The following is a 25,600-nucleotide window of genomic DNA, read 5'->3' as shown; positions in this document are numbered from 1 at the left end:
CCCCGACATTTCTCACTTAAAACAACCAAACCACCTTAAATATTGTATAGACTTAAAATACTTCTTAGCTTGTTATACCTCAAGTTCAGGAGACCTTCCTGCTGGAAGATTATTATAAATAGATATTCTAGTTTTTATTCAGTATCAGTATGAATGACCTGAAAGTGGTGAATGCCCCATTATTACTTGGGAAAGATTGTGTGATCACTGAATGTAATACCTAACACAAATGAAATGGTCAGTTAAGATACTGATACTGTATGCATTCAGACAGGAAACACTACTGACATTTTTTTTTTTTTTTTTTTTAAGAGATATTAAGTTGCCTGGTCTTACTAGGAAAATTTGGACAAAAAATCAGAAGGCAATCTCTTACTGGCAGGAAGTAGGGTTGGATTTATCCGTAATAAAACCCAGTTTTTGAACTCACAGAAGATGAAAGTCTAGAAAGTACTTGACACACTGACTATTTTGGATCTCTGCAAGATCTGAGGACTCAGATACAACAAGGTTTTGCTGTGCTTACAGAGTACAAATTATTTTGTTTATATCCCGTTTAGAAATACAACCATTTCACATAGTGATTTGGAGATGCTGTTTTAAGGAGAAGTTATCAGTACTGTTTTTCTTTTGATATAGAACTATAATAGGAAGCTACTGATGAATTAAGTCTTGCCATTTTTCTGTCAGTTCTTAGGGTTATTGGTTGGGGCCACACAGATACCTGGCTTCAACATGGGGAAAAAAGCATTTAATTTCCTAAATAATATATAATTTAACATAAAATGTCAAAGTATTAGTAAAATGAATAGAGTAGTCTAGTAAAAAGCAGCTGCTAGTTAATTTGATTAGAAAAGTTGCAAAAACTAAAATAAATAATAAAAGACATTAAAATATTTCTGTGACACCTTTCCCCTGTAACATTTTTTTGCAATTTCTGTGCATGTGAAACAAATTGAAAAGTTTTTGCTACTTTAACCCTTGGGAAGCAGTTAGGTTAAGGTGACTGTGTAGTATCATTCAGATGATTCTAGTAAATATGCCTATAGTGGGAAATATATTCTAACATTCATCAGCTACACATCCAGGAAATCTGAGTGGGGCAGAGCCCTAAATGGTCACATCTATTGAAGAGCAAAACATAAGCTTCCACTGAAAATATCACACAACAAACATTTATCACTCTCTTCAAATAGTGGTTATACATAGTTACATTTTTTCTGAACCTAATTCAACAAGATCAAATCTTATAAGTACTTAATATAATAAGATGCCCAGAATGCTGTCTTCTTTTTGCCTCTCTCCAGTATTGTAATATTTTCTTATTAAAAATTATTTTGGGATGTGGGTAGCAGGGGACAGTAACTTTGACTAAGAGTCTCTTTCTCCCCTTCTTCCCAGAGCTTCTCTTGGCATAGCTGAATTATTTAAGGGAAACATAGGAAACATCCTAACCAAGTGAAGTCTTTACAGACCAAATTGTGCGTCGGAACTGGTACTGGAAGTGACCTCAAAACTGAAGGAGTGTACAGAGTACTAATATGATGTGTTCTAGGTGTTTTTCCTGGTAAGGTGGAAGGTCGCTGAATGACAAACAAGTTGGAATTTCTATATTGCCTCCACTTTTAGTATCAAGTACAGTAAGTGATAGTAGTCCAAACTAGAAGGAATGTACACATCTAGACCTAAATCCTCACCTGAAAGGAAAGTTGATATTTTTCTGGAAAGTAGAAGAGAAAGATATTTCTTACCCCTGTCACTCAAAATGAGAGTAGGGCTTTGTGGTATGTCCAGTAAGATTCCCAGCCTTCATCCTACCTTGAAACATAGAGGGCCCTTGATAGAAATATCAATGTATTGCCTAGTTCCCCCAAATATTTCCCTCTTCCTTCCAATATCATTCTGTCAGTGTTGTTTTCAGCTACTATTCCAGAGGCTAATCTTTTCATGGTATCTTCCCGATGATGGCAATTTTTCCATTTGCTAAAGAGAAAAAAATGCATGTCAGTAGTGTAGTGTTATGGCAATATAGTCCATGAAATCTTACAAGGGGTGTCATATAGCAATTTTTTTAAAGGGCAAGATAGCATTGAGCCTATGGAACTCAGCATTCGGGAGGCATTGGGCACCGGAAGCTGTCAGCAATTAACATTCTAGTCTAATTCAGTAGGAATTGGAGCCACAAAATGCTGTACCATGCAGTCAGGCAGGTCTTCTGGAAGGATCACAAGAGACAAGTGGCTTGCTACATCAAAGCTGAGGAGAGGAAGAGTAAAATAAGCATTATGATTTAGTAATTAAATGTATTTGCCCCATCACATCTGTTGCTAAACAAAAGACTTGAAAATAGTTTGGATTTTTTTCTGCGAGTCCAACATAGAAACCACTGTATAGTACAGCTGATCTGAAAATTAGAACAACCTGGAAATTTTTGTGAAATTTCAGTTTTCTTCTAACCCCCCAAATTTCCAAACATATATATTTTCCATGCCCCTTAATTAAAGAGTTCAGAGTGGAAATAATTCTAGGATTTCTACACATGGCAGCTCTTTAGTTCAGCTTGCCGATGCATTTATAAGGTGTATTATTGATGTGGAATTTTATAAGATCCTTTACTTTTCAATGTGTCCATATTACTAATTAAATATGTTCACAAATGTAAACGTAAATGTAAATGTAACTTCATTTATCAAGCCCAAAGGGAAAAGTTTATGGTTAAATTATTAGCTGAAAACTGATTATCCTAATCAGGATAACAACACAATCTGGTGCATTACATTTCTTGGTTTTGGACCATTCTCTCATATAAATAAAATGCTATTATTTGTTATGAAAGGGGAGACATCTGCAGGTAGAATGAGAAGCAAATTTACAGGATGCATTTTTTCATGCAAAATCTACTGCTGAAGGCTGGTGACTAACTGCAGACTATTAATTCAGTGAGCTGGCAGTTTCATTCTCTTATATGGACTAGCCACTGAATAGAGAGAAACAAAGACCACCATTGTTCCAGTTAGATTTTTTCCTTGCCCTGAGTGTCTGAGCGCTGCCAAAATTCAAGCACCTTGCTGGTGTGCCATATTTTATACCAGCTCCCCAACTGGGGACATCATCAGAATTTGCACCTAACACACCACAAAGCATGTAGATTTTGCAAACTTACCATGTCAGGTAGCAGGTCCAAGTATAAACCAGCAGTTGCAGTAGGTCCCCATCTTCCTGTAGGAACCATCAGCAAGACAGATGAAGTCATTCATGAATGGTGCATGCCTTTGGCAGCTGGTAGGGCATGGCTGCACCGGTGGTGGCAGGAGCCCAGCAGCAGTGAGTGGTGAGCTCCCACAGATGCCGCTGGCACTGTTGTGCACCCACCACGCATCGCCCTGAAGTCACTTAACATATATTATACACATATAGCAGTACAAAGTGGGTATTTATAAATTAGTACTTGCATGTACAGGTATTTGTTTTGTAGCTAGAACAAGTATGGACCTGCCAGCTAACAGGTAGACATTCTAGTCAGCTTTGGAAATCTGGCCAGTGTGTTACCTCTTGACCCCCTCCAACTGCTGTTCTTTACTCTGTCATGATTGGCCTTAGGAAGACTGTCTCGCATTCAAAAGCTTGTCTAACTTTATCCCAACTGCATGGTCCAATAAAAGATATCTCCCTAAAAAATTATTTTCTCCTGAAAATGAGTTGGAAGAAAACAAATAAACAAAAAGATTGCCTATAATGGTCTAAAACAGGCTAAAGTGTTTTTTCCCCACGGTAGCAGTCAGATGGGCTGTTTTAAAAAGAAAAAAAATATTTGTTTAAAACCATTTTCACTACAAGAGATAAGTACATCAAGCAAGTACTCCATCACCTTCATCACTTGAGCACTCCCTCAAGCTCCATCACCAATCACCCTACCAATCACCCAACCCTACCAAACACCCACTTATGTTATAAAGTTAATGCATTTCTATGTTGATTACCCACACCTCACCTGATAGTTTATTTGGAGTTTCATCACTTAAAAGATCTGCAAGAGGGAGAAAGCCAACAAGGTAACATGTGATGTTAATTCCTATAAAGTATGTGGGCAAGAGATCAGTGGCTGTGTCTATACAAGATGCTTTACTGTGCAGTAGATTAACAGTCTACACATGTGCAGCATTTACTGTGCAGTAAATTAGTCTACTATGCAGTTGGCAATTTGCTCCTGGTCAGCCTTGGCAGCAGGGGGTGGGGAAACAGTCTCCTCCCCTGATTGGGGCATGGGGTTGGGAAAGCTGCTGGGGGAAGAGACCATTTCCCAGTGCTGTGCCCTGATACACTGATTGGGGGGCAGGGATGGGAGGCAGCTGCCCCAGAGGTGGGACAGTTCCTCCCACCCTCCAGAGCCCAGGCCTGACCCTGCCAGCCTAGGGCTGACACCAGGGAAGCCTTGAGCTCCCCCTGGCTTCTGTAAGGGGGCAGAGCAGGAGTAGCCCTGCACTGAATTGCTCCCAACAGGCACACATGTAGACATGCTCCCAGGGAAATCTTACTGCATAGTATTTTACTGCACAGTAAGCTTACAGCCCATCAATAGCATATGTAGATGTGCCCTGTGTGAATAACCCTGAGTTAAGTCTGCCATGGGCCCTGTGCTCCCAAACTACAAATATATAAGATAAACTGTAAACCCAAATTTTGCGTTTTTAGAGTATACTATAATCAATGACTGATGGAAATAGGCAAATTTCAGATGGCTCTGACGTATATCTATACATGTTGTCTGAAGCAACTCCCTAGTGTTATCTGATATTTCTGTTTTTAAAAGCGTCTTTGGATGCTTGCGCAAACTGGCACGTTGCTATGGAAACAGTGGTGTCAGCATTCAGTCTGTTAGTAAACGGGCTGATCTATTTGTGTTCCTCCAAAATGAAAAGAAAGAAAGATAAAAGGGAAAAAAAGTGAGAAAGAAAAAAATGTCTAGCCTTTAATATGGATTTTACAAAATGAAATCTCATCTTACAGCAACATTAATCAATGTTAATATTTTCAGGAACTCCACCTGTAGAAATAAGACAATCAAGCAAAGGAAAATGGCTAGTACAGCTGTCAGACTCCTACAAAAAGCCCTACTGCATAGCTCTTGGCAAAGAATCCAAACATGATAAGATGTCAGTTACTTGGCTATAAAAAGCAATCAATAGGTTTAATTATTTCACCTCCCTAATGAACTGATTCATTTTCTGATACAGAAAATAAAAGAAACAAAGTCAAGAAGTATATGTGAAAATGAGAGATCGATATGTAGAACACTCTATACAAAAGTCTCCTTAATTTGCTTTTTAAAAAGGTACATTGGGAGATAACAGGAGATACATACTATAAATCTCATACAGCACATAGTTAACAAGTTTTCTATAGGCACAACTGCATTGGAAAGTGAGAGGCAAAACAGGTTGAGAAGTGACAGGCTAACAAACACTTGGGAAAGCAAATGAAGAAACTGGACATCATTCCAGACTATTTTCAAATTCTTGCTTTTTTGTTGGTTTTAGAACAGTCTCCTAAATTATATATATATATAAGAGCCACGGGACTCTTCAGCCTGGAAAAGTGCAGGCTCAGGGGGGCCCTGGTGGCTGCTTATAAGTATATAAGGGGTGTACATCAGGATCTGGGAGAATGTCTGTTCAACACAGTCCCCCAAGGAAAAACAAGGACCAACAGTCAAACTCCTCCAACACCGTTTTAGGCTGGACATAAGGAAAAATTTCTCTACTGTCCAAGCCCCCAACACCTGGAATAGACTCCCTTCAGAAGTGGTGCAGGCACCTACTCTGGACCCATTCAAGAAATGTTTAGATGCTTATCTTGCTGTGATCCTTTGACCCCAGCTGACTTCCTGCCCCTGGGGCAGGGGGCTGGACTTGATGATCTTTGAGGTCCCTTCCAGCCCTAACATCTATGAAATCTATGAAATATAGCATATAGCTCTGTGAACACAACTCCTATACATTGATACATTATTGGGAAGTAATGCAAGTCTGTTCTGTTTGGCAGTGAAATTTTTTTATATCTCATATATTCTTAGAGGAAATCTAAGAGATTAATATTACAGTATGTTTAGCCGTGAGCTTTCTTTGCCCTCAACTAGAGGGGTTGAGGGAATGGAAATTTTCACAAAAAGAGCTTTTTTCCTGACTATTTACACAGCCATTTGAGTTAAATAGTTGTTGACAAAAAGAAACAATAACCCCAGGGTTGGAACTTCAGCTGCTGTAAACCAGTGTCATTTATTTCAATGGTTGCACCAACTGAGAATCTGGTCAAAAGAATTTTAAATGGCAGGTATAACTTTATCACTTCTGCTCTCAATTAGTCTGGTTTCATTTGTGCTTTTCTTCCCTAGACTGCCAGAGTCTTCCAGGCATCACAAACCATAGTTTTATAATAAAAAAAGCCATGAAAAAAAAAAACTTAAAAAAAAAATCAGGCCCCCTTCAGACATGCAAGCAAAAAATATCACAAGCATATGTTTTGCTATCCTTTATGAGGTCCTCTGTAATTCCTGCCTGCATTGCTTTACATTACTACAGGTGGGTAACCAGGGGCTTGACATTAGTCCATGTTGCGTTGAAAGGTGATAATTCCAGCCAGCTGTTGGTCAGGTAGACCAAGAGCCGTAGATTTCATGAGATGTCTAGAATGTAGGGCAGTGGTTTTCAATGTGGATGCTGTGCTGGCAGACTTCCTCAGTGTTATGGACTGCAGAGCAGAAGGTCCAGCCTAGATTACTTACCCAAAGTTTGGGTGTAGTTCAGGTTGGTCCCCCAGGGACCTGGTATCCAGAGGGGTCTGGTGTCAGAACCAGATTCAGAAGTGGTAGCCAAAATCAGGATGAACCAAAGGGGTCAGAAGCCAAAGCCAGGGACAAGGCAAACCAAGGATTCACTGGGAACAGAAAACAAAAGCCAGAGTTGAAGGTCAATCCTGAATCACAAGCAGCGAACTGGAATCAAAGAATGCCAAAGTTCTTGCTGGGGTCAAAGCCAGGATTAAAAGCCTGAAGATCAGCAAGGGAGTACACAAAAGGTCAGGAGCAAGAATTTTCACCTTTGCTTAGGCAAAGAGACTGTGGGTTGGGCCTGGCTTTTATGGGATAGAGCAAATGGGGCCTGCAGACTGTGACTTCAAGGAGGTTGGCTGCCCTGATTGCCTCACTCAATCCAGTTAGGACAAGGGTACTGCTCTGGGCTTGCTGCAGGTGGCACTTGCTCTCGGGGTGGCTTGCCCTGATCTCTTCATTGGGATTGGCTGGGTCAAGGGTTCTGTCCTGGCCTCATTACATTCAGGGGTGCCGCTGTACAAGCACTACTGCCACTGATGCTGTAGGCTCATTGGAGAACCCTAACGAGGTAGGAGAGTGTGCATGCACCACTGCCCTTCCCAATCTGTGCATGAGGCATAAAAGTCAGCTTTATCTCGTGATGAAAGTTACACTGATTGAGATTAAAAAAAAAGTGGGGCTACCCTGAGAACTACTGATATAGAGCTTAGCAAAACTTGGTGTGAAGTCTTCTTTTAGGTAGACCCCATCAAAATGACAACACTCATCCAAATGCTGGCCCTCTTTCTTGCTAATCGCAGTGAAGACAGATGAAAATAATTAAATGCTTTCCTTGTGTTACTTTTCCATATGTGCAATAACTGTAGTTGCCACAAATGAACACAAATAGGTGGTCTGTGCAATTGGGACTAGGAGGGAGAGGTAACCAGAAAAGAATCTGTCCAGGCAGATAAGATGTAATTACCACTCACAAGACTATCAGTTACAGATGACAAGTCCAATTCAGTTCTTGTTTAAGGTGGCATAATCCCACTGATGACAATGGAATGGTTGCCGGAGGGAAAAAATGGACCAAAGGGCTTTAATGTCAGTACATTTAAAATCCATTCAACATTAAGTGAGATGGAAAACTGTGTGAACACAACACCTCTTTAGTCTCATTTGCATAATATCCCAATTCATCCACCTTGACTTCTGGTTGAAGAAGTTGTCAATGAACAGGTTTATGATGCAACGAGGCATGAAAGGTGTAAAAGGGGGTGGCTAAAGAAAGAAGTAGGAGAACTAGATCCAAATGAGCAGCCAGTATATTAATACATCAGCAAGAAACGTGGATATTTTCAAAAACCGCAGGTACACAGATGTGATCATTTTAACTTGCATGCCTTGTAATTCCACAGCCAGTTATTTAAGATCTCACTGGCTTTGACTGCATTACATGCTGGCTTTCAAGGAAAGATGCATACTCTCAGTTACTGCAATAATGCATATGCATGCATTGTGATCAATACCACGGTCTGAACTCTGCCCTTGGGTCGTCACACACAGTGAAATTCACTCATGTGCAGAGGGCCAGCAAAGTCCTATCTACCATGCAAGACTGAATGACAAGGGAGTATTTTCTCTCTTTTCTTATTCAGCTGCTCACACAAGGTCAGACTGACATGCTTTGCAGAATAGATAACCTTACACCACAGCACTCATGAATAGAACAATTTGCTCTGTGTTCCATGATTACTCTTGATTTTCTAATGTGGTGGAGAGAGAGATGACTAAATTGCAGGCTTAGGGTTGAGTCTCTTAATCTTTCTGAAATACGGTTGTGGGATGTGTGACAACCAAGAAAAGAATAATTTTAGTGGGATTACAAATGAGTTTTCAGAAGCTACAAGGAGACAGCCTTCTAGGTAGGATGAGGCAATGAACGCGTATTATGATGATGAAATACAGCGGCATTCCAACTTCTGGCCCCACAAGCTGGATGAGTGGTGCAGGCCCGGGCCACAGGTCAGGTTCTATAGACGGCATCTGTCTGCAGGCCTGATCCAGCATGGGGGCAGTCCATAGATACTATCTGGTGTGCTGGCCAGGTTCTGTGCGCCAGCTTCACCTACAGAGTAACCCCACATGTAGGATCTAGCCGTGAAGTCACCCCATGTGCCAGATCTACCCATGGCCTCACCCTCCATGCTGGCTCACCTCTGTGTGATGGTTCTAGCTGCAGACAGAGCCTGTGCACCAACACGATCTAGCATGTGGGTCCATGTCATCTGGTCTGCAGTGCTCCCCACATCAACTGTCATGGCTTCCAGCACAGAAATTTGGCTGCCAGCACTCCCCTGCCACCAAATTTCTGGGCCCATGGGACACCCTGCAAGCCAGATAGCATGGCCCCATTGGCTGGATTTGGCCCATGCATTGGAGGTTGGGTGCCAGCGATGAAACATATCTAATTTAATATTGCCATAGCTGAGCATGCTGCCATTCAACATTTTGATGGAGATCATCCAGGGACTATAGAAACTTTTAGACTGGATCAGACCAGTGCTCCATTTAATCCAGTATATTGGCTTCAGCACTGGTGTAAGGACCATACAAAGCTACAGAGGTATAATGATCCAGCCAGGTGCCTGGGGCAGCTGCCTTGCACAGAGTGATTTCTGGTTGCTGCTGCAGCTGCAATCATGACTGCATGGCTGTGGCAGCAACTGATTTTTTCCACTCCTCTCTGACCAAGATAGTACCCAAGGCAACTGCCCTAGTCACCCCACTCTAGTTACAACACTGATAAGATAGGTATGAAGTACCCGTATTATTTAAAAGCTAGGGCATGTTCTGAAGTCATTGCAGCTTTCCAGAATGCTTGATTATTATTTAAATCCTTACTACTATAACACTATGGGATTCTCCTGAAGCTCAGAGGGTTTTTTCTTGGGCTCAAATGAGCTGTTATCAAATTCAACTGTTGGGTTTGGAATCCACTTTCAGACTCTTAATTAATGTTCTTAAAAGCACGGTAGTATTGTCTGACTTCTGCAAGTGCACTGGTTGTAAGAACCAAAAAACAATAGTTCATTGATGAAAAGACCATTCTGTAGAATCAGAAGCATAGATTTCCATGATTGCAAACATGTTATGTGGAAATATGAAACAAGTCATCAATATAAACCAATGATGAAAAGGAAAAGCTGAAATGTATTTTTTCAGTTCACATTGATGATACATTATGTAACCTAACTCTAGTAACCAGGGTTTAATTCTGGGATCAAGCCTTCTACAGTCTATCATAGTTCCATGTTAAGGCATATGGGATATTCTGGCTAGCTCATCTCAGACTTTAGAAGATTTAAAAGATCACTTAAAATAAATGACATTTTGTATTACAAAGGCATACTTTTTCCTTACTGTTCTGCTGTTGGATAAAATGATTATATTTCCCTTAATTTAATTTTCAAATAAAGAACTGTTTTTTCAATCTGGGAGCTATATATCTTTTTTTTCAGCTGTGTTTGTATTGAATGAATAAATTCCTGGAAGATAGTTCCAAATAATACTTGAGAATCATAGGTAGAATTTTTTTAAATTGTCTGCAGTCCAGATTTACAAAAATATATACAAAGACAGGCAACCAAAGATGCAGATAGGCATTGAGAGGATTTTAATTCAGGTGAATAGAAAGCAAATGACTAACCTATTTAAGTGCTTCTGAAAATCCCATTAGGCACCCATCATTAGACATCAAATATCTTTGAAAACCAGGTCCTAGATGATTTAGGAATACATTAACATATTGACACTTAGGTCCTTTTGCAAATCCAATACCAGAACTCAGTGAGTCCTATTAATTAAATTTCATGTGTCAATATTTTTTGTCATTTTTCTTGAATAATCTATTTGACTAATTTAATTTATTAGGATATGGGCATATTGAGATACCTGTAAAGTACTGTGGACAATGCACTAATAGACCGGTACATAAATATGTTAATAATTTCAGATGTTCGTTCCACTTTGTTGACCTGTTAACTATTTGCTTGTTACTTCTTGGGTATTTGATTAAGATTATTGTCTATTTCTAGATATTTGACTATCAGATAAAATCACATACTTTTGCACATCAAACTTGTAAGTGCTGTGTATGTCAGATAATTCATCCACTATCTAATTCCCTGTTCTAATTGTGAGTTACAAGGGTATGAAACCCTTGGGCTGTAATGTTTTGTGCATCTCAGAGTATAGACCATATCTCATAAAGGCTACCCATTCTGTAGGTGATTACTACTGGGGGATGGTCAGTGCTGGAAAAACTGAAGACCTCTTTAAATATCTTTTATAAAACCCAAGACAATTTTTGTGGTAGAGCAATATCAAGTGGGGGGAAGGGAGGACAGTTGTAAGTTTTATCGAAATAATTATATAGATTTAAACTGAATAACAATACATCCCCATAACCAGAAATTTATATGGTCAGGGCCACCACAATCCTGACTTTTTTGAGTGGGGCACTTAATATTCCCATGCATATGGAATGAACATACATAGGATCTTGTTTAAAATGTTAGGGTGCCCATTAAGATATGGGTTGGATTCCTATCAAAGCCCAGTGGCCAGGAAACTCTAAATTTGGATTGGCAGCCTGAGTTATTTTGCAAGGGTGATTTATTTTGCAGGAGTATTCTATCCTCCATGCCAGCTATGAACTACTGGCACCAAATGAATCTTTATGGTTGATCAACTCTTCTAGTACTTATCTAAAGAAATATTGTTTCTGAACAGTCAGAAAGGAAACAAGAAAATTAATAGGCAGTGCTGTCTGCCAACAAACTGGCTGTATTGCAGTAAGTTTGTTAAAAATCATTTATGCTACCTGGTTGTGGAAAAGAATGTAACCGGAATGTTCTGTAATAGGCACTGCATATAGAAGTAAAACATATTAAACAATGGCACTAAGAAATTTAGGGGCAAAGTGCAATCTAATTCAAAGACCCCTGTTGATTTCAGTGGGTCTTGGGTCAGGCTCTAAAAGAACCATTAAGACATGAGTGGAAAGTGATAGAGCTCAAGTCATCAGTTCTACACTTGCCCCCAGATATAAATAGCCAATTAACAGGCCATAACTTTGACAGGTCATCAGGAGAGAGCGCAGTCAATGCCCTTTCATTTCAGGCAAAGAGAAGGGGAGAAGAGCTTGAACTGAGTAAGACTCCTGCTGAAAGAAGAGAGAAAAGAAATTGATCTACTCACACCCAGCTGTAGATCTGATGCTTTGATTTGGAGATTAGGGGGATACCATAATCAAGAGCCTGGAAAAGACTATTCATAAATCATGAACTAATATGGGAAAAAGTATTTTCATTTCTTTTAGAGAGAACCAACCTTCCAGCCTTCTGTCCCATCTTCTTTGTCTTAAGACTTGTGATATGCTCTCCTAAAATACTTGTTTGAGTTCCTAGGGCCAGGAACAGATGTTACTTTTGTCCCTGGACATTTTGTGCCTGTGTCTATCTTGGAACAAAAATATCACAGGATTGGCATGTACACACATCACACTTTTAATCTGAGTTTAGTGAGTGCCTGAATGAAGTGCTGTTTTTCTGCCATTGCTTCAATGATGTACTCTAGGGATAACTGTATAGACTGTCCCACGATAGTACTAGTACTATGTCTTATCCAGGAATATTTTTTTAGGATTTATCCAAAGACAACAGGTGTAGATGTCTGTATGATCACACTTTATCCCAGGATGAAATGGTTTATCCTGGGATAAATGAAACACCTGTTTGCAGCCTGGGTTATACATGGCAACAGACATTAAATTGCAGCATATGGAAACATTAATTCTATCTCTAGCCAATATGTTAGAATCACTTGCTAAAATCCTGAACCTAAAGAAGGGTTGAGTAGGGTTTTTGCTTCTGAGCTAGGTCTGGGTCCTATTGCAAACAAATTGTGTAAATCCTGCAGATGTTCTTTGGCCAAAAGTACAGAAATTAATTTTTCATCTGAACAGAACTGCAAGGTATGAATAAAATGTCATTTGACTGCATTCCTGAAACAAATCATGTGTACTAATGAAAACAAGTGCAACATTTATACATTTTAGCTGTTGACTCATATAACAATATTATCACCCTTCTAAACTGCCTTTCAATCTGTTGTTCTCAAAGCATTCATAGATACTAATTATTAAGCTTCGCAACACTCCTTTGCATTACATAAGTATTAGTAAGAGATGAAGTGTGATTCAGTAATTAAGATGCTAGGAGACTGGAGTTCTGCTCTGTGCTCTGCCACAGGATTCCCCAGTGGTCTTGGAAAAATCACTTAGTTTTTCTTCTGTGCCTTAGTCCCATATGTGTAAAACAGGGATTATAGCCTGCCATATCTGATTGGGGTTTCATAAGGATAAATACATAAAAAATAGTGAGGCGCTCCCTTGCTATGATAATGGGAAACATTCAAGTACTAGATAGCTAGTATTATTACTACTACCATCCTTCTATCCTTCAGTCCCATCTTGTTTGTGTCAACACTCATAATATATTCTCTTAAAATGCTTCAGTCTCTGGGGTTAGGAACAAATGTAGCATGCATTTCTGAACAAGTGGCACCTGTGTTTGTCCTGGAACAACAATACCCCAGGATTGGTGTGTACACACATCACTCATTTAATCAGGGTTTAGGGAGAGCCTGAATGCTTCTGAAGAACTTCACTTTGTTGAGATAAAATGGTTTGTCCCAGAACAAACACTATGTCTGTTCGTAACCTCAGGCCTACCCTTGACCACCACAAAAGACAGGAAGTTCCAGCCTCTATACATTTTGCAAAACCCCCCCAAAACTTTGTGAAGTAACCAACTTAACTTATGCAAAGTGTAATATCATCTGAAAACTATTCTACTGTGCATTTCTTTCACCATATAAAGTTCTGAATATTTGTAGGCCTAGTACCAAATCATAAGTAATAACAAATCATATTGGGTGCCTGCCTATACATGAGCAGGGAAGCTGCTCCAACATGCTGGAATTCTAGCAAGTCGGTGCAGACTCAATTAATCAATTATGCTGGAGCGTGGCAATAACTACACTCTAGCAGCCTCCAGTGTATTGTGTATCAGCATCCCTGTACTTCAAAATGGCAGCAGGGGTGCTTTATCTAAAGGTCATTCAGTGAGCATTATATAAAGCACCCCCACAAAATACACAAGACACTCTGGGTGCTTTAGTTAGAGCTACATTTGGAGCAGCCCCATCCCCTATGAATGGTACCATCCCTTGTGAGCGGCCCCATCCCCTGTGAGTGGCACTTCACTGAGCCTGTCCCCATCCCTACCCCTTCAAGTGGTGTGTCCCCAGCCGAGCGCTGAGCCCAGCCTCATCCCCGTCCTCTGTGAATGGTGCCGAGTCTGGTCCTGCTTGCAGGGAATGGGGATGGGGATGGTGCTGGGCATGCTGCTCAGCTGGTGTGGCCCCATCCCCTGCAAGTGATGCTGCTTGGGCCACACCAGTGCCACTCACAGAGGGTGGGGCCACACCAGCCAAGCACCGAGCCCATCCCCATCCCTGTCTCCTGTGAGTAACGACAGACTCGCAGGGGATGGGGCCGTGCCACCTGAGCACCGAGCCTGGCCCTGTCTGCTGCGAGTGGCTCTGCCAAATGCCAAGCCCGGCACCACTCGCAAGGAATGGATGCTGGGCTCAGCTGGTGCGGTCCCATCCCCTGCGAGTGGCGCTGGTGCGGCCCAGGCAGTGCTATTCACAGCGGACGGGGCCGCGCCAGCCAAGCACTGAGCCCAGCCCCAGCCCTGATTTTTTTATGTGGCACAGTGTATAATCCAAGTTTGATTTTTCAGACCCAAAAATTTGGCTTCAAAATGCAACTTATAGACTGTGAAAGACTGTATATCCTTACTGAGAAATGGAAAGACCCCTGACCTTCACTTTCTTCCCTCAGAAATCTTCAAGGAATTCATTGACTGGTGGTGTTCAATTTTGACCAAAGTTTTTATTATAATTATCTTAGACACTATTTATCCAAAGCATTGGAATGGAAATGTAATAGTCCTCATTTTTAAAAACGGTGATGAGATAACCCATGTCCTTATTGCCTCATTAATCTTATGTCTATTCCTGCTAAGATTCTTAGGAGATATTTACTTTTTCATCTACAGACATGGATTTCTGAAAATAATGTTTTGGAAGAAGAGAAAATTGGTTTTAGAGAAGGCTATTCCTGCATGGACCATTCCTTGGAATTACACTATTTAGCAACAGAATATGTAAAATGACAAAATCATTTGTATGTAGCCTTCATAGATCTCAAGGGAGCTTTTGAATTCATAGACAAAAGCTGTCCAATAGTTTCCCAACTATGGAGTACAAGAATGATGTTCGCTTGCTTTTCTACTTCTTAATTTATTCTTGAATAATCTAAAACAGATACTAACAGGGAATCAATTCCACATATTCATGATATTGAGTGACTCTACCACTGTCTTGCTTTTTGCAGATGAATCACTAATAATGTCACAATTCCACATAGGCTCTTATAGCAAGTTGTCACCTCAGGGCCTTTCAACCAAGTTTTCCTACTGCTAGACCAGAGGTCTCCTGCTTCTGGTGCTTCTGCTTCACTCCTCCCTCTTGTTCTGCCTCCTGGGGTTTTTAATTACAGTGAGCCACTTCCCCATTAGCCTTCTCACAGTTGCAGCCTCTTACACACCTCCTCCATAAGAGTCAAGTCAAAGACTCACTCTTCCTTACTTAACCCCCCTCCCTTCATGGGTGCAGAAGTCCGCATTCATATCTGCAGTCCCAGATCAATGATGTATCTCAAAATGCATATGGCTGCAAAGCCAGGTACCAATACGAGAGTCTGGAATTGGTGTCCCACATTACGTTCGACCAGGTTAGAAGTGCATGATCAGCCACTAGTATGAAGGGGGCTCCTCGAAGGTAATAGCAGAGAGCCTCAACTGCCCACTTTATGGTCAGGCATTCTTTTTTTAATGACTGAATACTTTTGTTCTCAGGGTAGGAACTTTTGGCTCACATACCAGACTCTTGGTCCTGGCTGTGTGTGGCCCCTGTGGCTGAGAGGCCCCTCAGCAAAGGGGGCTCCTAGCCATGGGAACTTGCTTCTTGCTGCTGCAAGGGGAAGCCCAGGATCAGGCTCTCCCTATGCTGTCAGTAAGACACTATTGGATCTAATGTGTGATCCCACAATGTGGCATGGCAGGAGGCATGATTGTGTGGATCATGCATTAGATTCAGTAGTGCCCTTACCTGCACATGTAGAGGCGGCCAAAGACACCAACATGCAGACAGATATACTGGCTGTGAGACTGTCTTGAATTTCCTCTTTTCAAGATTAATAAAGCACTCCTTTGGCCTAGAAACCTATGCATCTGTGGTGCAAAACTGCAAACAACAAGAGGCTATTACTCAGTTGAGATTCTCTCTAATGAGACCTGCAGTTGTCAGAGGCAGGCTGTGCCAGACCCTATATTTGGACAGAATATTCTGTTATGGGAAGAATGAGATAGATAACTTCAATCATTATTTGTGATCTTGCTTGTTTTTTGACGAAATAAGAGGAAATGGATCTCTCTGTTAATGGGAAATTCTAATATAATAAAAGGCTTAGTCTGTCTGTGTGGCTGTAACACTTTTGGCCAACTGCACATGCATTGCTGAGAAGGCAGGCGGCTATTGGCTGCATGGGCCTGGGCTGCACAGGCCCAAGTTTGAGCCATTGCTGGGGAAGTTTGTGGCAAACATGCCCTAGCCACCCAAGCAGTGGGGTTTCCCCACGCCTCCCTGCCTGAGGGCAAAGGGGGGGCTCATGTTGGTGGCACCCCCCTACCATCAATCCCTGACACCCCCCAGAACAGCTGGCAGGGATGGAGAGGCAGTGGACAGGGAGGGAGGAAGGGGAGCAAGGCGGTGGGAGGTGAAGAGGGGGTCAACAGTGGCAGCTGGTGTCAGGGATGGGCGGCAGGGAGGGAGATAGGGAGGGAGGGGAGTGGGAAGGGGGCCCTGACAAGAGCCGGCAAGGAGGGGGAGAGGTGAAGTGGGGGGCATCACGGTGGGGGCTGTTGTCAGGGCAGGTGGCAGGGAAGGAAAGAGGAGAGGGAATTGGGGAGTGGGGGAAGGGGGTCATGGTATCAGCACCCCCCTCCCCCCGCTGCCCATCCCCAACAACAGCTGGAAGGGAGGGGGAGGTGATGGGGAAGGAGGGAGGGGAGTGGGGAGAGAAGGGGAGGCAGGGGGAAGCCCTGCTGCGAGGCAGAGACGGACAGGGGAGGGAGCCCCCGCACTGGAGGCTGGAGGAGGCGGCAGTGGCCGGAGTCTTTACATGGCCAGCCCAGAAGGGAGAGCGGGGGGCATGTAAACACTCCCTGAAATCCCTCATTCTTGACAGGCAATTAGCTAGTATTAAATACTGGGCTAATGAAAAGAAAATAATCCATCTTCTCTCTAACAATGTTTCTGAGGTTGAATAATATTATAACTATAAATATTCCAATCAGGAATTTTTAAAGTAGCACTTATATTAGAATAAACTTAATATTAATGAATTTCTGAGTCATGACTTTCTGCTCTCCTTTTGGAGGTTGACCATGAAAGAAGTGGTTGCTAAAGATCAATCCTAATAGGAAAAAAGGGAGAAATTTCCAAATTATGATAACTGGTCCTAACTATCCTCCCCCCGTCCCCATAGAAAGTGCCAGTTCCATTTTTTTTTAAAGTTTTTCCCTTCTAAGTTGTTAGACATGTATTAACAAGGGAAACAGGAGCATGTTGGCAGTGTGATGATCGCATAATGTGAGAGCTTCAAAGTTGACAGTCCAACCTTTTCTCTGGACTTGTGCCAACCCCCACTCCACTCTCAAATGTCCCAGCAGTATATGGGTATCTGGTCACTTGGACTGGCGAGTCATAGGTGAACAGATTGACTCCCCTGTGTTCTCTTGGCTATAGAAACTAGCAGTTTATCAACATTGCTAGGCTTAGGCAAACCTTTGAATAAGAGAGGTAAATGAAATCCTTCTATCCCCCTCTACATGATATAAAGAATATTTTAAGGTTTTCTACCCAGTAATATTCAGAAATTATTTCTCTCTAAGGGAAAAATCAGTGAAAAATAATTCATAAGTTCTTCCTTCCCTTTCCATATCAAAAGATCAGTAATACTCTTCCCTTTTTTTAAGGAAATAAAATAAATAATAGGAACTGCATTAAATATTGCTGTTTCATCTTTTTAATGACAGTAACTTGGCCCATCCAGCTAATAAATATTTAATCCCAATAATTAAACGATTGAAGTTTGGTCTCTGGAACAAAAATCATGAGAACTAGCTAACATTTAGAATTTGTTGCCACAATTTGAAAAGGGCACAAGTGCATTAGGATACGGCACAAAAAAACAGGGCAATTCAGTTCATATCTTCAACCTATCCTAAATAAGTATTATTTAACATTGTGAAGAAATTCAGGAACTGATTTACTTGGCTTAGGCAAAAATATAAGAGTTTTTCACTTAGGGTGCCATTGTAGGCTTGTATACTCTTCCTTTAGAGGACAGCATATTTTAGATAAATTGGGCCAACACTGTGCATATACTACCCACTGGATCACACAACATGATCTCTGTGAGCAAAACCATTTTTTAAAATCAGTCCAGTGCTATTTGGTATCAGAGCCAGAATAATACATCACTAGCTAATAGCCAGGTTCTATGAGAAACTGTGTTCAGTACTCATAATTTTAAAAGGAAGCTTACATCATAAATGTGATTTCATTGTAGAAAGCCAATATAAAAAGCAGAGCTGCATCCTTGCCTGAAATTACTAAATATCAACAATCTACTCTCCTTGATCTTTAAAATTACCCTGTGTTCCTGGAAGAGAGTTAAGAGTCCCTCTCTCCCACCCTGCCTTCCTTCCATAGTTATATTCAATGTGTTGAGGTTACTGGCTAGAGGGTCTTGTCCCTCCACTCAGCGTCAGAGCCATCGCCATATTTGGGGTCAGGAAGGAATTTTATCCCATGGTCAAATTGGTATAGACTATGGGGGTTTTTTGCCTTTCTCTGTAGCAGAGGACATGGCCCTTTCCCTGGGATCTCTTGAGTATATATTGACATCATTTCAGGGAAACAGGACATTGGCTGCCATGGTCCCCCTGCTTTATCTGTGGCAGGTTAGGGTGTTAGGTCTGTGTTGTGTCAGGGTTAATGGTAGTCTTATGTAGAGTTTAGATTATGGATTGTATAGGATTGCTTGAATAGGGATGATCTTGCCTCAGGCAGAAGGTTGGACTAGATGACCTCTGGAGGTCCTTTCCAGCCCTGCTTCTCTGATTCTATGTCAAGTTTTTGTTTTATAACAATACTTCATCTATTTAATGGAAATCACATTAGTGAGATTAAAATCCCCTGCAGCACAAGAAGTTAAATCATCAGGGCTGCAAATTATGCCTTTATGTTTACTATATTTCACTAGACAAAGTCATGAGTGTTCATGAAAAGAGTGATGCAGGAAAACAAGCTAAACACAGATCCTTCTGGATTATGCAACAGTGGCTTCCATTTGATTTAACTGTTGGAGTTATGCCTTTGGACCACAAATGTTCCAAATGTGAGTATCTTCCAGTTTGTGGAAATGTAGAGAACATAGAAGCAAGATGCTTAAAGAGCACGTCTAACTTGAAGCATTGTTGATTTCCATGGTCTAATCACATGTTTAAGTACGCTACTGAATCCGAGCCAAAAACAATGACTCCAGCTACCATATGGGAAATATTTCCAATACATTAAATTCATTACAATATCTACTGGCTGGAAGATATGGTCTGACCACCAGATCCATACTGTTGCTCATACGCATATATAGTAAAGAAAAAGATCTATGTGAACTTGCCCTTACATTTTCTGGCACTCAGAAAGAAAACTGGATCATCCCCATCATCAGCCATTTATATAGCTCTTCATCACTGTTATGATAAATCATTGCATAAGCCAGTTGTGATCATCCTTCTGGTCCTGCAGGCTATGTAAGTGTAACAGGCCCAGTCTGTGGGCTGGATCCCATAGACAGGATCAGTCTGCAGGCTTGACTCAGCACGGGGGGAAACATGCAGAATTGGCCTGCAGGTACTACCTGGCATATGAGTCTATCCCCACATGCCTGATCCATCCACAGAGCCCCACCATGCTTGGATCCAGTGATGGCCAGACCCTGCACACTGGCCTAACTCTGTACACTAAATCTGGCTTTGGACCAACCCTGCACACCAGCGTGAACCAGTTTGCAGAGCCACGTAATCCAGCCTGCAGGGCTCCCCATGTTCATTACCAGCAATTTGGCTGCCACTACTCCCCCACTGCCAAATTTCTGGGCCTGTGGGGAGCCCACAGGCTGGGTAACACAGCCCCAACAGTCAGAATTTGAGCACTACTGGTATAAACAAACCTTCCTCTACTGAAAAGCATTTAGGAACTAGTCTTTTTACCTCTGACCTACAAAAACTAAGCTAGTGATACTCACTTCTCATTCCAAAAATCACATGCATACAAAAGCAAACTAATGATCCTATGTGAGGCTGCTCTACTTTGTGTAAAACTGAGGATATCTTGCAAAATAAATACATTTGAAAAGCATAAATAAATCTCCTGTAGTAGCTTATATTTGACAGACATTCCTACGGGAATTTTATAAACATCTAGTAAATACTTTCTTAGATGTGTGTATGCACGTACATGCAAAATAAGCTATATAAATACACACTGATAATGAAAGTCAAATTCAATTTTTTGCTGCTTCATTAAAAATGATTTTGCTGTAGCCCCATTCGTTGCATTCCAGAAATTGGAATGTGTTGAGGAAATCATGTTGAGATTTAAAGCATAATGGGTCAGAAATATTAACAAGTTATCTGAAAGTTTATGAGACACCAGATAATTAAGTTAGTGTCATAAATCAATCCCTTGAAAGTTCTAAATCAAGACCGAATGTCCTTGTCTAAAGGATAATCCTAGTTAATGCAACTACTAGGCACTGTGGCTTGCTGGAGGAATTACTTTGCATAATTCGATGACCTTTGATTTGCAGGAGCTCAGATTAGATAATTAATGATTCCTTATGACCTTAAAATCTAGAAAAGGTGTGTAAAAAGAACCTGAGAATGTAGTTTAAAATGCAGATGTAGGATAAATTTTCAAATGTACCTAAGTTTAATTTTTCTATAATCTTCAAATACCTAAATGGTTGTTATAAACAGGATGACGATATACTATTTTCTGTGATATAGCCACACATACACACAAGGAACATTAAAAACTGGTGTTCTCTTGGAGCCTGATCCGAAGTTCAGTGAATTCAGTAAAAGTTCTCCCATTCTCAGGATCTTGATATATGATAGATATTAATCTGAAGAGTGTAAGGCTCATATTCAGCAAAGTTACTAAATATATACCTAATTTTAAGCATATGAACAGTCCCATGAGGACTACTCATGTGTGAGTAATTAACACTTAAATACCTAGCTGGATTGAGGTCTAAATGACATCTATAAAACTGTTGTCTCTCATTCCTGCAGTACATATAAAAACTATGACTAGCTTGTGTGTAATTTAATTACATGCTATACATAAACATATATTTATTAGTGTATTGATTGTACTTTATATTTTCATTTTTTGTTGTAAGTTTCTACAACCTTCCTATACCAAAAACTACATTAAACTAAGCTTAGGGCAGTCATTCAGTGATTTAGGGGGGGTTTTTTGTTTTTTTTTTTTACTAAAAGTGTCCAAATGATTTCTCTGTCTTGCAACATTCAAAACACCTCTCTCAAAGAGAAAGAAATGAAAACCACCCACAATGCACTAAGTACAAAGAATAAAAACAAATGAGTCATTGGAAACCAGATTTTTTAACTTAATAAGGCTCAGAGGTGCTTTGCTGACACCTGGTGGTAAGTAATGGCACAATTAGGTCTCAGAAACCAGAATTTATATTATCCTGCCACAACAGTTTCTAATTAAATTTAAGAACTTTCACACTGAATAACGCTTATAAGTCACTTGCCAAGTTGAACAGTATGCCCAGTTGGACAAGACTGTGGGGGATCAGGGTAGCAAGACAGTGATTATTTACCCAGTGGCAGAGATAATCTCAATTTTATTGAAGAAGAAAAAAGAGGATTTTAGCTTTTTTGCTCTATTCTTTCTTGCTGAGAAGGAAGCAGAGATCTCCATGGAATAATTAGTATTTGTCAGCGCAGACATTCCCTTCTTTCTCTCTTCTGTGTATGGATTTACTATTTTTAATGTCTTGGTTTTTGTTTCCTGTTATTATAGAAGATAACCTTTAACATGGAAACCAACCACTAATCTGTCATTTTGATTCAGTGAAAATCATTAGTGAACCATGATGTTCCTCTACTCACACCCATAATTTGCTTGTATGGGTCCCTTGTGCATAGAGCTGGGCATTTCCTCACTCTAGGGAGACAGCTCTGTGTGTTGGGGAGGCAGACTACGATTTTGAAGGAATGCTTGGCCCCTCCTAATGGAGCTACAGGGCTGCTGTGAGATTCCTCAGAGCCACTGGTTGTCTGCCTCCAGTTTTGATACAGCAGCTTCTGGCCAGCTCACTGGAGAGGCTATCTGAGTTAGAAGCCACTAGCATTAGAAAGAAGAGCCATCTTCTACACATCTGAGCATTAGAGATCTTAGATGGCACAGGTGCTATAGCACTGCCCCTGATCCCAAACAGATCCTTTGGGACACCAGAGCGCTCTCATTCAGGAAAAGTTACTCCAAAGCCATTTTTTTCTATCAGATGCTGGTTGCGCCGAACACCCAGGGGACACTTACTGAGGGAGTTATAACTTCAGAAGTGATGGCTGACATCTTGCTGTATCAGGTCCCCCCTTTAATATCTCAGTTCACTCTACATTTAAAAGCAAAACTGCATGAATTGTAGACTATCCTCGGTGAGTAGGTGGATCCAATAGAAGACAGCTATCATTGGCTTGGCCTATGGGTCAAAGAAGGTGGAGTACCTATCCAGGCAGAAAAACCCTTCCATATACTTATAATGCTTCTCCACTAAGGGGGTTTTCAGGCAAAGATACTTTGAAAGAGACTTTTTCAGTGTAGACGAGGCCACATTCTCCCCTCTGTCATACTTTTATATATGAGAGGTAACTCATTTGAAGCCAGCATTGGTCTAACTCCTTCCATTGAAGTCAATGATGGCTTAGCTCTACTTTCATCACGTATTGCAGTAACACTCCCATTGACTCCAGTGGAGGCAGTTAGATCAATGAAGAAAGCTTCTGAAAATTCTACTCAAATCTTATAAAATTATTCTAGCATTAATCACTTGTCTTTGACTGCTTTGGTTTAGAAGGATTTAATAACAAATTATACAAAACATATTTTGACATTATAAAGCTATTGCCTATTACAGTGATTCTCAACCAAGGTGCCCCAGCACCCTAGGGTGCCTTGAGATTTTTTTCAAGGGCATTGAGGGTTGCCACATGATGTTAGCACTGTTAGCTGTGAAAACATGATTCACTAGATAAAAACAGAGGATCCACAAAGTTAAAAGCATTCTGACCTACTGTGGTCTTTCTGAGTTTTTTGCAACAGAATAATTCCTCTATTATTTTGCCTATAGTAAAAAGTGAAGAATACTAAGAGTTGCCATTTTCAAGGGATGCCTGGAGTCTAACAGACAGTACCTTAAGTATAACAAGGCTGAGAACTTATTAACATAGCAATATAAGGTTTTATAGTAGGTCATGCGTTCTATCACTGTGTCTTTCTTATCATAGGCTTGTGGTTACAATTAATCTGGTTTGGGGTGTTTGGTTGTTAGGTTGTTGATTACTGATTATGTTGTTTGAGTTTAAAGTACCAGAGAACTCAAACAAATTGCCAATTTTGCACGGTTTTGCATCAAAACAACAAAACCAATGGTGATGTGTAGGGGATGCATGGGGGTACATGTGGACCCCCTGAGAGCACTGCTGCACCCCATGTCAGGCTGTGCTCCCTGCTTAGGTGATAGGCAGAGGGGCAGGCGGGAGCGCTGGTGCGCCCCCTGTGAGCGCCGGCCAGGGAGTGGGAACACCAGATGAAGCAGCCTAGATGAAGCGGCACTCCCGGAAGTGAAGCAGAAGAAGTAGAAGCAGTGCTCCCGTGGCCACTCCCATGAAGATGATGAAGTGGAAGCAGTACTCCTGCAGCTGCTTCCAGGTGAGTGCGATTGGCTGCAGGAGGACTTGCCCCCATTGGCTTGATTGGCCATGGGGGGATCCCCCCAGTTGCTGACTGGTTGCTGGGGGGGGCATGTGCCCCCCTGACTAAGGAGGCACCAGTCTCCCATGAACAAAAACTATAATTTCACATGATTTTCAGTGGCAACTATAAACTCGTGTAAGTTCTCTCAACACTCAGTAATTGAAAAGTGACCAAGGTTTGTGAATCTCAGTGAATTTGATTTAAATATGAGAATTGAAACAAAATTCAATACTTTTTTCACACAGTAGCTCTGTCAATCAAATCTTAACATTAGAGTGTTATAACATATATCATATGCATATATATGTGTATATGGATATAAAATATTTGTATAAAGAAAGAGGTATAAGGATAAGTGCAGCCAGACTCTCAACAAGAGAAAGAAAGGTCTGCAATATGGAGTATTGCATCTAGACTTATGTCAGGGTCTCCTTTTTACCACAGAAATGATATGTTGTGGCTGTGTCAGTGAACTGTGTCTATGATACACCTGTATGAAAGGTGCTATCCTGTTTGTAATACTGGAAAGTTAAACAGAATCAAGGAGGAACTTAATCAAGGGAGAGGCCACAGCACTCAGTAGTCAAGTGGATGCTGGACATCAAAAATGAATGCTCCCTCTGCCTGCCCTCACCCAAGAAAAATAAAGGCATAAATGTGGACAATGGCATGGTTCTACCCTTGGCCTTATTGAATCATTTGCCAGCAAAGGTAGAATTGTGTATCAATTGCAGTGTCATTTTTTTTTTTTTGGTATGTACACTCAGCTAAATGAAACTGAAATGAGATCAGTTTACACAAAGCTGCCCCATGTTATTTTCTCACATTGATCAGTGACCTAGAGGGTTCAAACTCTATACCTAGTGACCAATCCTCTAAACCAGGGTGTCAAACATCCAGCATGTGAAGCCACAACATACAGCCCACTGGATTCCTGAAGATGCTGGAAATACATGGCCAGGGTGCTGGCATTAAGCTCTCAGAACTGACACAACAGATCAGGCACCCTTTACGGTAAATGCTGCCATCACTCACACCACTGCCAAATTCAAGGGTATGAAGCCCCTTATGGCAGGGGTAGCTACCTACAGTCTGTGGGCTGAATCCAGTCCACCAGGCCATTCTATCCAGCCCACGGAGCACCTAAAGAATTTAATAAATTAATATTTATTTGCCCCGGCTCCCTTTCAAAGCTGACTGGAGCCTGGGGCAGTAGGACCCAGTGGTAGCCCTCAGCAGGCTTTCAGGCTTGAGCAGCCCAACCCCGCGCACCCCCAGCCAGTTCCCTGCTTTCCTGCCCCCGTCCTGCTCCAGCACCAGGTGGCTGTGGCTTCTGGCTGCATCCCTGGACTGTGGAGCATGGGACCACACTGGTAGGAGTGTGTATGTGTGTGCATGCATGTTGGGAGGCATGGGGTAGTGTGTGTGTGTGTGTGTGGGTGTGTGTTGGGG

The 25,600-nt window shown here is 41.3% G+C and overlaps 1 long non-coding RNA gene across 1 annotated transcript in view; it reads right to left on the bottom strand.

Moving 5' to 3' along the window:
• Positions 1 to 3,991: 3,991 nt before the first annotated feature.
• Positions 3,992 to 25,600, bottom strand: part of LOC102388621 — a 44,971-nt gene continuing 23,362 nt past the window's right edge. Inside the window, exons 2-3 of the long non-coding RNA XR_324498.3 lie at positions 6,782 to 6,933; positions 3,992 to 4,027 (exon numbers count right to left, since the gene is read on the bottom strand). This is a non-coding gene — a long non-coding RNA (uncharacterized LOC102388621). The remainder of the gene's footprint in view (positions 4,028 to 6,781; positions 6,934 to 25,600) is intronic.

Source organism: Alligator sinensis, unplaced genomic scaffold (genome assembly GCF_000455745.1).
Source record: "Alligator sinensis unplaced genomic scaffold, ASM45574v1 scaffold699_1, whole genome shotgun sequence".
Taxonomy (NCBI): domain Eukaryota; kingdom Metazoa; phylum Chordata; order Crocodylia; family Alligatoridae; genus Alligator; species Alligator sinensis.
Note: the sequence above shows the minus strand (reverse complement) of the source record. Positions and strands in the feature narration are given on the sequence as shown.